Consider the following 16,352-nt stretch of genomic DNA (forward strand, 5'->3'; position numbering starts at 1 on the left):
TTGATATGATTCGGTAAATTTCGAGTCCGAAGACGATTCTGACCAGTGCGTGACAAGAACTTTGGCTATGGATTCTGGGCTTATAATGATTGTGGGCTAAGTTGTGGGAAATGTTGAGCAGTGTATAACATGTATCTGATTTTTCTGCCACAGAAAGTGTTTATATTTGCCCAGATTTTTCAGGGGCTAAAGTTGGCGTTAATTTCTGCAGTGAACTTTTGCAGTGAGCGGCGTTTTGCTTATTTTTGCTCCCTTCCAAACAGTGCTTTGTTTTTCTTGAACTGTATGATGTTCTCGAATGTTATTGATTGATTTTTATTGGTTTTTAGTTGTTCTAAGGATCTGTTCCACCAAGGGACGGTTTTATTTTTATAAAATATTGGGTTTGATTAAATAGATTACTTTTATAATGTTAGCGGCTTTTTGGTTTGTTTGGCCTTTTCTTGTGAAAAGCTTCTGTGAAGTCAACAAGAACTGCAATATATACTAGTTTAAAACACTTTCTGACAATTTTGATTTTTTTATGCGTATCCATACTTAGTTTTAGAAATTATTTAAATTTATATAAACAGTTCTTTTCTTTATTCTTTATGGGGTCAGAAAAGCTTCCCTACAGTACCATTCAGCACTAAATGAGCACCGAATCACTACAAAGCGCTCAGCACTGAGCGCCTAATCAGTGCTCAATTTGTTTGAAAATGACTGGTTTTATTAACAGATTTGTAACATTATAGTACCTAATATTTTTTACTGACACTTTTTTCCGCCATTGTGTTTTTGGGAATGTTGTATTCCCCTTTATTTAATGTACATTAACTTGTTTTTACTTTCACTGTTTAAAAAAAAATTGGTCTGCTCGAGACTTACCTGGAAATCGTATATATATATTTTTTAAATTACTGGTTTTGTTTATTATTCAATGTTACCGTCGGTAACCCCATCTCCTTCACTACTTCTAGATAACTATAGTAACTTTAAAAGTAATTAAAATTTTCTTCTGATATTTTTGAGACACATTCTTAGATAGCTTTGGTACCCATTTTTGAAAAAAAAAAAAAAAAAGATTTTTTGAATGAGCCTGCCTTCATCTTGTTTAAAAATTATAATAAAGTTGGAATTGTCACGAAACGAATGCTTCGGTATATAACTTAGTGTTTGACATAAACAAGAAAAAATTGTAGTTTGCATCCTGAATATTTTATAAATTTTTTTTTGGCCCATTAAAGGCATCTTGAAATTTAGTGCACTTCATTACTGATTAAACATCAATAAAATGGGGAAAGGTTCTTACTATCGCTTTAGTCGTATTTTTCGTTGTAAACACGGTTGTGGTCTTGTCAATAAGGTAATCAATACATTACCGTTTGAAGCACATATTCCGGGACTCCATATTGATTAATAAAGTCTGGTCGCTTGTTAAGGCAATATATAGAAGACTTGGTAAAAAAGCAGCAGCTACTTTGTTACAAATATATTGAAAGCCAAGAAAAAATTTGGGATGCAATTAAAAAAACGGAAAAGAAGAGGAGGAAAACAATAAGGTAGAATAAAATGAAGAAGACAAATCTTTCAACTGTTATAACTGCCGCTACTGAGACATAAAAAAAAAATAAAAAACGTTAGACATTAGCAGTGAAAGTAATCATATAACGGATTTTGTACGGTGTACTCGCTACGAGACTCGTGCTGCTCGCTCAGTAGATTGTGTGTGTTGGTCCCACCAAATTTATATAAACGTGACCAGCCAGTAGATCAGTGAGAAAGCACAGAATTCTCGGGTTCGTAGTGGTTTTATTGCGGGTACAATTAAAGACGCCTTAGGAACTCGGATGGCCTTAATGTCGCCACTTGTGGCTCTTGGTGTCTCCGACGGTTCCGGTTGCTTCGATGTTCTCCAGCCTCGTTGACTTGGTGCTCTAGTCCTGTAGCTCCCTGCAGATCCTTGCTCGCTGCTCGTCCTTGACGCGATAACTACTGCTTGGCAACGACTCGAAATCGCGAGGGGTCAGCCGAGCGGGCTTAGGAAAGCGTCACCCTTCTCAGACTAGGGTGAAAAAAATGGCGTGCTCTCCATGATAAATCCTCTTGACACACAATCGCCTGGCCTTTGCTGTGTCCCGGATGGTCCGGGGCCTGATCTGTCATAACTGTCGCCATGTAGTGGTTTGCGTTCTGATGGCAATGTCCTGCATACTGCTTTTGGCTGCATAGCTGGACGTAGTGTGGCTTCTTTTACTACGGATCTCGAGCATATGCCGATCCGGGACTTCAAGAGTCAAAACTGTAGGCTCTCCTGGAAAACTCCACTCGAGACCCTACCGATCGACCGCTCTCCCCTCTGGCTTGTTATTCTTGGGGCTCAGACACGCCTCTCCGGGACTTCACAAGTCGGAACTCTAGGCTCTCCTGGAAAACTCCACTAAAGACGGGACTGATTGACCGCTCCCCCTTCTGGCTGACAACGGCAGGATCTGCTCAATTCCACTAGACGTACTGGGCTTACGCCGGGTTACGCCAAAGCGTGGGCTTAGACAGGCTTTTCCCCAAACTCACGATTTTTCGTTGCAACCTTTACTGCTCAAAAGATGACAAGTCTGTCTGTCTGTCTCCAGGCACAAGGATTTCGTTGACAAGAATAAACAGATTGCCTTGATCTAGCCGTGTGATTCCCTCTATACCTCTATCTCAACTCGGAAATTCCTGGTATCCCAATCCCGAATGTCTCGCCGTAGCGCTCTTCTTCCTTGTAGGCTCCCACGCCGCTGCTTCCGACGACTTGACTTTTTGTGACTCCATTGTAGTTTATTTGGTTGTTTGACTGTTCACTTTGATATCTTGACTGACTTGTGATCGAGTGATCCTCTTGCCAACGCCCTGCGGCTTTATAAAGGGCCTCCCTTTTTTCCCTTTTCGCACGGCCCCCCGAATCCGTCTACTCGGGGTTCAAAGTCCGTGGCTCCAGTTTGACTCACGTGTCTTTTTTGCGCAGCCTTCAACCGAAGTCCTACCCAATGATGCCGTCCCGCTGGTTACCGTGATGCATGTCGCACGCCATTGTGCCGCTCCGCTGCCAAGATATGGCACTTTTTCTCCTGGTCGAAAGTTCACGGCAGAGTCCAAAGTCCGGCCGAGTCCCGTTATTCCCTTTTGCACACGGCACTCTCGCGCTGCATTCTGCTATGCTGGGATTTGTGTGGAGTTATTCAATTCCTTATATTCCCCCCTTACTTGGAGCTACATTTAAAAAAAACCTCCCTCCTCTTCTGTGTTTCCTTGCATATCCTGGCCTTTGAGTCTTTGGGATGCTCCTTTATTCCCTCGTTTCTCCCTCGACGCTTTTAACTCCGTTGAGTCTCTTTAACGCTGGTCATCCTCCTTGAAGGAAGTTTAAGTCTCCTGCGCCGATCCTCCATTTGTTCTTGCTGGGCACCGATACCTATCGGCTATCGATAGCCCAGCAGGCCTCTCCCGATGTCGGTACTCAACAGCTACCGATACCGCTGGAGCGGCGTTGCCACTTGATCGCTGCGATTTTCACCATAACCGATATTTCTATTTGCGTGTGTCCATCGAATGCACTATCGTCCAGTGCCAACCGACCGCCTATCGACCCCTTCCCTGCTGCATGGTGATTTTACAAATCTTTCAATTTTCATGGATAATAAGTTTCCAAGTTTCCCAGATCCCTGGTCGATGTCCTTGAAGAGGCTTGGTTTTGCGAGTGTTGACTCTTCACGATCTTGTTGGTTTAATGGCCTTCGGTTGGGGATACGGGAAGGCTGTAAGCCATTTGCCTAGGAGATTTTACGCCCGCATTCCGGTTGGGGCGCGTTGAAGCGATCGCCGCCCATGATAAAGCGGGTGGCCAAGAAAATACCCATCCTCGTTGGATATTGTAGGCATTGTTCGTGCTGGGATCCGCCCCCTCCATCGCCGCGTATCCTTAGCGCTGCATTAGCACAGTTTTTTCTGCTGATGTCTGTTCTCCGATTAGTTCCAACCGAGTCTCTGGACGCCTTAGTTTGTTCCTCCCTAAGCTCTTGTCATTCACCTGTTATTGCCTCATAGTATCCTTGGATTTATCTTATTCGTTTTCTTGAAGCTCTTTTATAGTAGGGAAAATCCCGGGAGTTATCCCTGGAGTTTTTTTGCAGAACCTCTTGATATCCTTGGAGTTATCCTTGGACTCTTCCCGTAGGGCCCTTTGAGAAACTTTGTATTCTTGCACTTTTTCCGAGGTTCTCTGAGAATCCTTGAAACTATTCTCGGACTCTTCGTTCGCTTCGTGAATGATCAACTCTTTTCCCTGAGTTTTCTCCTCTGGGGTCTCAGTTGGTCAACTCCCAAGGCCTCTTTGTCGTATAGGACTGTGAGCTGTTGCTTGGCTCCCATCTTGGCCGGGAAACTCTTGAAGACTCTTCTGTTGAACTGTACACCGTTGTCCGCTATGACCGATTTCGGGACCCCATACCTTGCGATGATACGTTCCCTGAACGCTTTCTTCGCAATGGCACCAACTGAGTCCACTTGGAGACCCGGCTCAGTACCAGAAGCATTTGGTTGCCGTCCTTTAAAAGCGGCAGAGGTCCGACGAAGTCTGCACATATTGTAGCCCATGGGTCCTCTAGCACTTGCGTCAGCATTTTGCCAGCCGACTGCATCTGATTCGGCTTGAATCTCGTGGATGTCACGCACCAGACGTGCTATTGTCCTTCTGCTTCCTACAAGGCCATCTGCCGGTAAATCGTAGTTTTCTTTTAGCACCCGTAGAGCTTTCATGACGCATATCTTCCATGTTTCGACACCCCCGATGCCTGCTCTGTGTGGTATATTCCTATATAGGGTGCCATGTAGTGGCCACTACCGATTGCGGATTCGTTTCTATTCCGTCGCTTGTCACTCGATGACCAAGATACAAAAGCGCCTTCTTGAAAAATTGACATTTTACCGGGTTCAGCCTGAAACTGTCTTCCTTCAGCCGCCGCTTCCTTCACCTTGTGTTCCTCTAGCGTGCTCCCGATCACTATGATATCGTCCTGGTAAGCAAATGAGTGTGGTGACATTTCGGACCGATCACATTTCGGACCGATTAATTCACCCGCTGGAAGGTCCCAGACTCCGAATTAAATCTGAACGGCATTAAGTGTTAACTATAATAGATTTTTTCCCGGCACTGTAAACGCCGTATACTACCCGTTGATTTCTTTCAGCGGGATTTGCCAGTACCCATCCTTTAGTTCCAAGCTGCTTATGCCCGTCTTCTGCTTTATTGGTTTGTCGTCCTTCAATGTGATATGTTGCTCTGCCATGTTCCCGTCATTGTTTTGATAGCTCCGCCTCCAGGAACCTTGCCGTGTCGCCATCTTCGGTTTTCTGTTGTACGACTGCCACTGATAGCTTCTCCTCGAGCCATCTATTGTGTCGTTTCCTGGCTGGTATTATCACGTGTCCAAAACTCTCCGTTCCGACCTGTCTTAGATAGTTCCATCCTGACACCAATGAATCCACTACCTGTGGTAGTATCAGCAGGCTTATGGTCAGCGGCTGGTTCCCAAATGCAATTTCCACCTCCGCCTGTTCATCGATTCTTCTAACTTGCCGTCCTGTCCTCGTAATATTTCCGAGGGCAGCCAGGTTGGCCGCCAGTTCTTTGCTTATAAAGCCGGCTGTTGCCCCTCTCTGCGGCTGGGAACGCTGGGCACACCCAGCAGAACAACAGGCGTTGCTGTCGACATCTCTGCGTTCAGTGTCCATGGCCGCCGCACTTTTGGCAGGCCTCCCGGGTGTCTGAAATGTGTGTCTTTTCCCGTGGCCTCTGTGCTGTGCTTGGTGGTAGTTGTCTGCATCTGTTGCTGTTGTGGTGCTGTCCATTGTCCTCCTCGTGGTGCTCCTGGTACCTGCTGTCGTGGGACTCGTTGTGGCGGTGACCATTGATCATTTCCCCGTTTCTCCGGGTACCTCCTTCTTCGCATCTTCTAAATGCGTTATTCATGGTGACTTGGCATTCGAGAACTTGTGTTTCTGTTGGAACGCTTCCCGTTCCTTTTTTAGGTCTTCGTACTCATCGGCTAATAACATCAGCGTATCAAGGTCCGGCACTTTTTACTCCCTTAGGAAGATCATTAAGCTTGGGGTGTTGTTCTCCTAATATTTAAGGTGTCTTTCGAAGAATAATTGAGTGGCCTTACCATCGTCTGCATGACAATCATGTAATCATTAAACTACTCGCTGAAGCCCTGCTTCCGTTGTGAGACCTAATCCGACAGCCTGGTAAAAAAATCTCTCGGCAGAAAGTATAAATGGAAGCTCTCGGCAGAAAGTATAAATGGAAGCTGTCAAGAACTCTGCCCACGTTTTGCATAGCTTGTTGTTGGCGATGAACCATTTCAAAGCCCTTCCTAAAAGCAAAGACTGGTTCTCGAGGTCAGCGCTGTTGTTTGTCCTGTCTTGGCCTCCCTTTGCAAGTTGTCGACGGTTAGGCTTGCCACCAGGTTGTCCCCATCAGCGCTCATTAGCGTGATGCTTGGGCCGGGTCTGTCATTGTATGTAGCTTCCAGCTCGGTCCAGATGCCGACGAGTTGTGGGTCTTCTAATTTGACGTCCAGGGTGAAAATAAGCCTCTGTGGGACATGGACGAAGTCCTTCTTCTTAAGGCGGTTGATCCACTTCATTCCCATTCTGTTGCTTTCAGTGCTGGGACAATCACGTTTTGGGAGCCAGAAGTAACAAACTGATTTTGTAAGGACTTCTCTCTGCGATATATGTGCGGCTAGCTCAGTAGATTGTGTGTGTTCGTCCCACAAAATTCACATAAACGTGACCGCCCAGTAGATCAGTAAAAAGACACAGAATTCACGGGTTCGTAGAGGGTTAATTCTGTCCTTTTTGCGCAGCCTTCAACCGAAGTCCCAATGATGCCGTTCCTCTGGTTCCCGTGATGCATGCGGCACGCCTGAATGCCGCAGTGCTGCCGATATGTGGCACTTCCTCTCGTGGACCAAAGTTCACGGCAAAGTTCAAAATGCACTATCTCTGAACATCAAGTCTCCACTTTCTCTTTCTCCATCCTTGGTCTTCAACCTCTCGCATTCTCCATCAATTGTATCCAACCTTTCACGTTCTCTATCCTTGGTCTCCAAATTCTCTTCTCCCTTATGGTGTTCAAGCTCTCACGTACTCCATTCTTGCTGTAATTATAATGAAAATATGAGAGAACGCTGTAGTCGAGTGTCTCGACTATTAGATACCAGTTACACAACTTTTTATTGAAAATAATAGCACACGGGCCTAATAGGAGAGTAAATCATAGATTAATGTGAAAACTGCCCATCAATATTACGCGCACGATTTTTCTGTTTTTTTCTTTGCCTTCTAGTGCTGGGTAACCGATCTTCCGCCTCTTTTTTCCCATTAGAATTTTCTACAAGTAAGAATGTTGAGAAGGGTAATGCAAAAACCGAGAACCCCCACTCGCACACCAATCATTGTTTTTCAGCAATTATCAGCTTACGTTAACCTTATCGGAATTTGAATTATGAAATTGCTCTTGTGAAGTATTGGAGAGTTAGAGGGGTGACGAAACAGACAAATCCCTTAAACTATTTGCGGCACAGCTCGGCCTGCCAGTATTAGCACACATACACAGACATGCATAGTATAAATCCCTTTTTCATTGTCTGCAAAGAGTGGGCGTGGCAACCTTTTTTTAAAGCAATCTGTACGTATTGATGAGACAAATACATGTCAGTTAAAATTTTGTTTCTATCCTGAAAACTGTGGCGGATTGAGGGCGTTAAAATTAAAATTTTGTTTCAAACATAAAAATTGTAGGCACCCTGCTGACACAAACTTGCTCTACGCAAGAATTTGAAGAATCTACATGCAAAGTTCCAATTTTCTAGCTCCAAGATCTCAGTGTTCTTAGGACATCAGACGGACATAGCTGGATCGACTCACCTAGTGATCATGATGAAGAATATGTATACTTTAGGAGGTCGGAAGTGCTTCCCTGTACTTCTTATATACTTTTCGACGAATATAGTATACCCTTTTGCTCTTAAAAATGAATGGAATCTTTTTCATATGGAAATGGTATAGAAATGTAACTGGGGAGTGACTACATGAATTTCGAAAATTTTAAATCATTTCCCCAGAAAGGTTGCAAAATATATTAGATTCGCAATGATGGAAAATTAGATTAATTTACAATTAACGGAAACTTTTAAGCCCATTACTGAACCCTTCCGTTAGCTTGTTAAGGAAATGAAAAACAAAAGATATCTAATATTAAAGATATTAAAAAAGTGAAACGTGAATTGAAAAAATGATTATCGTTAAAACTATTAAATCATTATATTATTATTAGGTGGCACTACAACCCGATTCGGGTTTTTGCCGACCTCAGCGTCTCCCTCCACGCGCCTCTGCTCCTCGCGCGCCTTCTCCAATCGGAAATACATACCCAGTGCAGTCAGGTTTTCCTCCACTTAGTCCGACCCTCGCTTCAAACACCTTGTGAGCTGGAGATTCTTCATCCATACGCACAACGTGGCCGAGCCAGCGCAGACGTTGTGATGTGCCGAACTACGTCCACGTCGTCGTACAACTCGTACAGCTCGTGGTTCATCTCAATACGAAAGTCGTCCCCAATCCGAACGGGACCAAAGATGTTGCGAAAAATTTTTCTCTCGAACACTCCAAGCGAGAGAGGTCTCTATTGCACATTTGCTTACTCAGACCAAAGTAGCACCTATTGGCAAGTGTGATTCTTCGCTTGATCTCCAGGCTGACGTCATTTCCGGTGTTAATGGCAGTGCCAAGGTGCGTGAACTCTTTGACTACTTCAAAGGTATAGCCGTCCGCTACCACATGGGAGTCTAGGCGCCGCTCCCTTCTGCTTGTCGACAGCATATACTTCGTCTTGCCCTCGTTTACCGCCAAATTTACTTTTTCGATAGCCGAAAATGCGGCAGTGACATCATGCTTGCTGCAGTCAATGATGTCAATATCATCGGCGTACGCAAGGAGCTAGACACTTTTGTAAAAAATAGTGCTAGATCGATGTACACCGGCTTTCCGCAGAACCCCTTCCATCACGAAATTGAAGAGGTCGCACGACAGGGGGTCGCCTTGTCTAAAACCTCGAACGGTATTAAAAGGTTCGGAGAGGTTCGTTCCTACCTTGACAGAGCTAATGGTGCTGCTCAATGTCATTCTGCAAAGACGTATTAGCTTTGCAGGAATACCGAACTCAGACATGGTGGCATATAGGCGTTCCCTCGTCGGGCTATCGAACGCAGCTTTATAATCGACAAAGAGATGGTGTGTGTCAATGTTATTCTCGTGTGTTTTTTCCAGGATTTGGCGTAATGTGAAGAACTGGTCTATGGGCCGCGTTATAGCGACTCGGACCTCGTCATGGTTAGGTAGTGGTATATCCCCATTGTCGTCGATTGGTGGTATCGGTCTGCTTCCTCCAATGGCGGGATTGGTGCCGTCATCGCCTGCTAGCAGCTTGGAGAAATGCTCCCTCCATCACCTCAGCGTGCACTGCGTATCCGTAACCAGATTCCCATTTTCATCCCGACAGTTAGATGCTCCGGTCTTGAAACCTTGTGTCAGACGGTTGACTTGTTGGTTGAATTTTCGAACATCATTCCTTTCTTGTAACACCTCAAGTTCCTCGCACTCTCGCTTTTCTTGCTTCCGTTTTTCCGTCTGAAAAGTCGCCACTCTTCCTTCCTTTTCTCCCTGTAACGTTCAAATGTAGCTCGCGTTGCGCCAGACTGCAGCGTTTTTCTATGGGCGGCGTTTTTTGCTGCAGCTGCGACGCGACACTCCTCGTCATACCATTGGTTCCATGTGGGTGGGCGCTTGAACCCAATGGTTGTTTCAGCAGCAGCTCGCATGGAGTGGGATATGTGCGCCCAGAGTCCGCCGGCGTCAACAGGGAGAGCGATAGGTTGGTGGAGCAGTTCCGAGAGGTGAGTGGAGTATGCTATTGCTGTCCGTTGTGATCGCAGCCTAGTGACGTCAAGCTTTCGTTGCGTGATGGGGCGTATGTTTTTCGCTCGCCATAGCCGCATGCGATCACAACGTAATCAATCTGGTTGCGCGTGTTTTGATCAGGGGACAGCCTGTGGCCTTGTGGATGTCGAGGTACCGAAATCTGGTGCTACTCACTACCATGTTTCGCGCCGCGGCGAAGTCAATCAGCCTGAGACCGATGTTCGAGGTGGTCTCATGGAGGCTGAATCGACTGACGGTGGGGTCAAAAATGCGTTCGTGGCCGACCTTTGCGTTGAAGTCCCCGAGGATAAGCTTCACGTCGTGGTCTGGGCAGCGGTCGTGTGTGCCCTCGAGTCTCTCGTAGAATGCATCCTAAACAGCATCGTCCTTCTCCTCCGTCGGGGCGTGCGCGCAAATTATACTAAGATTGAAATACCTAGCTTTGACGCGGAATATAGCCAGCCGTTCACTCACTTGGAGACGTGGTGGCGATGTCTCCGGCTTGCTACAAATACGCATCCAAATTCGCTCCTCTCCGCATGGCAGCTGTAGTAGATATCGCAGTTTGCTCGCTTGTAGCAACCTTGTCCTGTCCATCTAATTTCCTGTATGGCGGTAATGTCAGCCCTTAATTTTTCGAGGGCATCTGCCAGTTGGATAGAGGCACCTTCCCAATTAAGGGTTCGGTCATTCCAGGTGCATATCCTTAAATCGTAGTCCTTTTTCGTTTTGCGTCGGTCGTCATCATAAGAGGGGATCCTTTCCGAGGCTTTCGCTTTGGTCTTCACTGGACCGGGTGACTCGCTGCACACATTAGTTCACTATCTAGCGGATGCTAAGATAGCTACCCAGGAGGTGACACGAGGAGGCTGTGTGTCAACTTGCAATCCTTCGAAAACAGGGATCGCACTGGCGGCCACCAAGTTGGCCGCGATCAGAAAACTTTACTCTGTACGAATGAAAGCCATCCCATCTCATTAAATCACTATAACTTATAACAAAAATTTTCAGTCTAATCGAAATATAAATTCATCAAGGTCTTCCGATGAATGTAACTCCTTTAACGATATATTTTCATAAGCAAAACAAGAGAAAAATGCAGAAAAAGAGAAAAAGGTGGCGGAAAAAGGTGAAGAAGAATAGGAAAGTCCGAAAAGAATTGATAGAAGATAAAAACACTAAATTTAATTACGATTTTAGCATCAGTAATTTGATCAGAGGAAATGTGTTGGATAAGAAGTATGGACCTAAAAAAAACTGCAAGCAATTAATTAACATTGGGCAACAAGAAAAAAAATTAAAGTTAAAAAAATATCATTTTCTAGTCTAATGAGTTGTGATCTGAATCTTAGTCTGACCTCTCCAATTAGTCATTTAAACACTGATCTCAGTCCTTCAACGTCTACTCTAATTCGCTCAAAAAAAGGTTTTGGAAATCAAACCCAAACTATGTATACTGGAGCAAGGTTAATAAGTTATTCGAACAATTGGAAATGTCGGTGGTATCAAAGGCAGCGGGTAACACCAGTCACAATAATAAAATTGTTTCCATATTAAAGTAGAAATTGTAATTAAGTTGCACGGACCATTTCGAAAAAACTTTCAACGATGACAAATTATTACAATGATCTGTGGCAAGCAGATTTGATTATAATGGGAGCCTTTTCAAATACTAATGATGGGTACAGGTACTTGTTGACTGTTGTAGACACATTTTCGAAATCATTGTTACATTACCCAACTATACAATTACTTAATCGAATTATCTCCAGCGATATGTTAATAATATACGACGAACATGTTGGTGCACTTTTAATAATTTGTAAGGCAAGAATCATGGCTTATTAAAAACATTAGTTTACTATTACTTTGTTGGTATGAAAAATTAACCAGCCATCGGTGTATTCAAATTCATTTTCAAGCAAATCAATTTTATAAGAGACCAACTACTATCTCTCTCTTGAAATTCAGGGAAAAAAACATTACAAATTATAATCTTTATTTATGATCGACATTTTGCTTTGAAAGCTTTTCATTTCAATCTGTTCAGATTCGTCTTGAAAAAGTATATACTCTGCAAACAGTTGAAAGTTTTCTTTTGCTAAGATGAGGTAGCAACGATAATTAAGATTCTCAAAGTTCTCAAGTAAGATCAAGTCCCAGCCATCATTTTCATACATGTAATGTAATATTCTTCACCTAAATCCTTCAGAAATGTTCTTGAAAAAACAGATTTTGTTACTTAACTTTACTTTTTTTAATTGAAACCACTTCAATACTATTTTCGGAAGATTTATTATTGTCATCGATTATTTAAAGTGTTTGAAGTGGGCTCGATATGATAATAATTAAGATGAAAGTTGTATATTTAATCTTTAATATATTTTTGTATACTCACGAACAATGTTGTAAATTCGGTTACATCGACTATTCATTGGTTGGAAGAGATTTATTATTTGGAAAAGTATTGATTTTGAAAAATATTATTCATTGTTTAAAAGAATTTTTTTGTTTGAAAAAGAATTGATTTTGTAAAATGTTTGAGTGCAATCAATGGGACAGCATATAATCGTTAAAGGAGACATGAAATCATAGAAGAAAGGAAAGTTTTAGTTAACAAATGAGATAACATATGTTCGCAATACCAAAATAAATTTATAAATGTTTTATTATGCCACAAAATAAGTTTCTGACTTTTTATTTGGAGCTAAAATTACAGGTACGGAGAATGGAAAATGGGACCGAGCTAGAGATTGACAGGACGTTGGTCGTGAGGTCATGTTCAATGAGCGTGCGCCTTCAGGCTTGTGCTGGACATACGCACATATGGTCAGGTAATGGAAAGGGGCCCATGTACGGGTAGCTCTAGCTAGAATGACATGTTTATGACTCTTTTTTGGAAAGGAAGCAATCTTTGATTTGCTGCAAATTGTGCCACAATCTGCCTTTTCATACTACTGGAGTGAATATCCACCTTCGCGAACCGTCTGGACTTATTCAAAACATTGCTTAGCCGTCATCTGTGTAAATAGTGCCTTTATTTCCAAGACCTTTTCTATTCGACCATGGTACTAACTTTCTATTTTTAAATCTTCTTCCATATTACATTGGTATTTAGAATTATTATTTTATGTAATCTTGTCTTATTTAGAATCTAGTATTTTGTAGTAATTTTAGTAGTAATTTTGCCGACCTGTTGGGGGTAATGTATTAGCGATGCCCGGCTGTGTTACGGCCCTGCTCGCAGTTTTTGATTGCCGGGCATCGCAAAGAACATAGAAAACAATAATAATACAGTGAAATGATCAAACAACAGATTTAACCTAAAAATGGACAAAATATAAATATATCGTATCATATATCTAAAATATAAAAAATTTTTGAAAACCCATATACCACAAAATGATACTGACCTTCAACAAAAGCAGTTTATAAGCATCACATGCACGCCTAGCTGTTTTCTAGTTTAAAACTTGCAAAGAAGAGATTTAACCAAGATCGTAAGGCTTCGCTTAGGACACACAAAACTGACCCACGAGTACCGATTCTCACAGTCAATAAACAGCGAATGCCAACTCTACACTTCAAATGTCATATCGATCTCACATATTCTTAACGACTGCACCACTTTCCAACCACATAGACCTAGTAATTCAAATATAAAACGATTTGATTTTTTAAATAACCCTCCATTTGAAAATCTTCAGTAAATCCTAAGCCTTATTTAAATTCTTAATCTCTGTCTCATCCTATTCATTTGTAAATATTAGTTATTAAGAAATTTGTAAATTATAATTTAGTGCGGCCGAAAGTCTTAGCAACTATGCCCGATTTCTCCCTGTTCCTTAAGTTTAAACTTTTGGCAAAAGTATACAGTAAAAAAATAAATATATCAAGGTGAAGTAGTAGCTTTAGAAGCGTACTCATGTTCTAAATGACATTTAAATATTAAAATTCTAGCTTTAGCAAAACTTCATTGGTGACTCGGATTATGTAGATAACATGTACAATATTCGACAGAGAGCATCGGATGTAATAACTTACATTTTTATTTTTAACCTGGCGCTGTATTTTGTTTTGGAGCATGAATTAAAAAATTGTGTTTAGTTATTATTAACTTTTTTGCATAATGTTCAGCCTTAGTCATTTTGTGAAAATTTTTTTATTTTTTTAAGAACGCTTAGGGTGTTTAAGAGACATTATTTTTAATTTAATTGAGTAGTTAATTTTTATACCCTTGCAGAGGGTGTGAAGGACCCGTTTCCGACACCATAAAGTATATATATTCTTGATCGGCGTCACTAGACGAGTTGATCTAGCCATGTCCGTCTCTCCGTCTGTCCGTCCGTCTGTCCGTCCATCCGTCCATCTGTCCGTCCGTTTCCACGCAAACTAGTTTCTCACTTGTAAAGCTATCGGGCTGAAACTTTCCCAAAAGCCTTCTTTCTATTGCAGGTAGTATATAAGTCGGAGAAAAAATTGAAAAAAAATTGTATCTTTGGTGTTTATACATTCGAAAAACCATTTTTTAGTAAGTTTTGAATTTCAATTTAAATTTTATCAAAATCGGACGACTATATCATATAGCTGCCCTAGGAACGATCGGAAAATTGGTGGGAATATAATATAAAAGAAATTATATCTTTGGGGCTTTTTGAGATATAATATTGTAATATATAATATTATATTATTGGGAATTATTATAATATTATACTATTGGGAATATAATTTTTTATAATTTTAAGAATTTCGAATTCAATTTAATAAAAATCGGACTATTCTAAGATTTAGATATAAAAAAAATGGTATAAAAAAAGAATGAAATAATTTTTTTAATATCACCTTTTAAGCTTGGAAATAACTTTTTAATTGTTCTGAATTTCAAATAAAATTTTATCAAAATCTGAAGACTATATAATATAGCTGACGTAGGAACGACCGGAAAATTGGTGGGAAAATAATATGAAACAACTATTGCTTTGGGGCTTTTCGACTTATAATCTTATAATATTGGGAATATAATTTTTTGTATTTTTAAGAATTTTGAATTCAATTTAATAAAAATCGGACTACTCTAACATATAGATGTTCTGAAAAAAGAATAAAATAAAATGAAAAATAATTTTCACTGAAGTCAGCAAAAATGTTTAAAAATTTCTAATGGTGTAACTAAAGTTTTTTACTTTTTATAACTGCAAGGGTGTACAAACTTCGCCTTGCCGAAGTTAACTTCCTTTCTTGTTTTAAAATTTGACACTCTCTTGGAAACTTATCGATGAAGCACTTCTCGAAAGGCCTGTGACAGCAAATTAACCTCCAAAAATGAGCGCACTATTGCATGCTCGATTTTGCTCTCCCGTATTGGCGGCTAGGACTTTGGGGAAGAGGAAACGAAACAAAAATTAAAGGAAGGAAATTTAACTTTCGCTTCGAAAAATTCACCCTTTTGAGTGCTATAGTCGAGTGCCTTGACCCTCAGCTTGAGGGAGAAAAATAAATATGGAGATATATAAGCAGCAAAGAAATATTTTAAAGGGCCACCTACCGATTATTATGGTACTCGCTGAAACAAACTTGCGCTGCGCAAAAACCCCAGGAATCTACATGCCAAATCAGACGGTTTTAGTATAGCTTTTATACTTTCCGAGATCTCAGAGTTCATACGGACAGACAGACAGACGGACATGTATAGATCGACTCGGCTAGTGATCCTGATCAAGAATATATATACTTATGGGGTCGGAAACGCTTCCTGTACTTGACGCAGATTAGTTTGTTTTCAATTTGTTCCCTGGTAAAATGAAATTTAATATCTATGTGCTTAGTTCTCTTGTGGCAAGTAGGGTCATTGGCAATACTAATACAACCTTGGTTGTCATCAAAAATATCTATTTGGCCATTTAATTTTAATTTCATTTCATTTATTAATGACTTTAGCCATAATGCTTCTCTAACACCTTCAACTAAGGCCATATATTCGGTTTCGGTAGATGAAGCCGCAACTGATTTTTGTTTCATAGTATTCCAGGAAATTGAACAACTTCCAAACATTTTAAATATATGTATATACTGTAGTACTTCTCCTATCAGTCTCATTTCCAGCCCAATCAGAATCGACATACCCTATATGAATATTATCCACTTTATGATTCCTTTTAATTTAATTGCATTTGTTAATGACTTTAGACATAACGCTTCTCTAACAACTTCAAATAAGGCCATATATTCTGCTTCGGTGGATGGAGCAGCAACTGATTTTTGTTTCATAGTATTCCAGGAAATTGAACAATTTCCAAACATTTGAAATATATATCCTGTAGTACTTCTTCTATCAGTCTTATTTC

Source organism: Drosophila biarmipes, chromosome 2R (genome assembly GCF_025231255.1).
Source record: "Drosophila biarmipes strain raj3 chromosome 2R, RU_DBia_V1.1, whole genome shotgun sequence".
Classification (NCBI taxonomy): Eukaryota; Metazoa; Arthropoda; class Insecta; order Diptera; family Drosophilidae; genus Drosophila; species Drosophila biarmipes.